The sequence below is a fragment of the Squalius cephalus genome (assembly GCF_949319135.1).
Source record: "Squalius cephalus genome assembly, chromosome: 5".
Lineage (NCBI taxonomy): Eukaryota > Metazoa > Chordata > Actinopteri > Cypriniformes > Leuciscidae > Squalius > Squalius cephalus.
The window spans coordinates 43,724,072-43,725,374 of record NC_137126.1 but is presented as its reverse complement, the minus strand read 5'-3'; positions in this window follow the sequence as shown (position 1 = coordinate 43,725,374).

Sequence of the window (1,303 nt, the reverse complement as noted above, 5' to 3'; positions counted from 1 at the left end):
AGGCGCGCGCGGAGACTCCGTGTGTCACGGGCGCGCTCCGCTGCCGTTTGCGCACCGACTGCGCTGGATCGGAGACCAGCTGGAGAAGAGATGGGCTGCAAACGACAAAAGCTCCGGCGGTGGACAACGAAGCGGCGGGGAAAACATCATCAAAAGCTTTCAAATAGTGTGCACGGTCATTCAAGTAACGCTTCTGGTGTTTTTAGTCAAAAAGCGACACCTGTAGGTGAGACGAGGCTCTGCTGGTCAACAGCAACAGGTAAGAATGACCGAGAGGACAGAGGAGTGTTGGACTTTACTGACATGCGTAGTGGCTTTCTTGGAAATACTTTGTTTACATGTTACACGTTATATTGCATTCTTGTATTAATAGCAATAATAATGTACACTTTGCAAGCTAGAAAATTGCTTATAAAGAGGAGGTACTACAGATTATAGGCTAAAATCTTTTTGAAATGAAACTTTTAAGATTGACAATTTAGACTTTATATTCAGTTTGCAGACTAACGTGACTAAAAACGGCTTTAAACAGAAGTGAAATGTAAATAAATAAAACGAAGTATTTATGAAGCTGTTATTTTTGATGTTTCAACAGTTTGATGATTGAAGGTACATGCAAAATACTATGGAAAGTAGAAATGTCTAAGTCATTACTGATTTGCTCAAGTAAATGGAAGATTCTAGAAGTAAAAAGTCTAAAATTTAAAATGCTACTTTGCTATATTAAAAATATATTGTTTTGTATTGGAACCCCACGACTTATAAATTAAACGCAAAATATACACAATTTTGTGTATTACATCAAAAGTCAGATTCAACAAGTAGTTAGTAATCTTTAACAAAATATAAAATATTATTAGAGATTTATATTGAATTCATGTCATTTAATTTGCTTTTTGCATTGATTGCAACTTCTGTGCATTGATACATAGTGCTAAATCAGCTTAATTCCCAATTTTCCCCCCATTAGATGAATCTTCAGATTCTCCTGGGACGATCCGCTCCAGATTTATCGGAGAGGAGAAGGTGCCGGTCACGTCTGCACTCTGTAGAAACTTGCCATGCAAACAGTGGGTCAATGTTTTCTCATCCATGTATATCTCACAACTTTTGCAGTAGTGTTGCAGTAATGGAAACATGCAAACAGCAGACGCATCTGTGCTGTACATTACAAGCGTGCTGATCACTTTCATAACAACCAATACTTCATCCCGAAGTCTTCTTGATTACCGAAGCATGGCAAGCCGATGTCATTTGGTACGCGTTTGTTTGGTTAGAAGTCTTAAGGTCAGTGCAGTCAAAC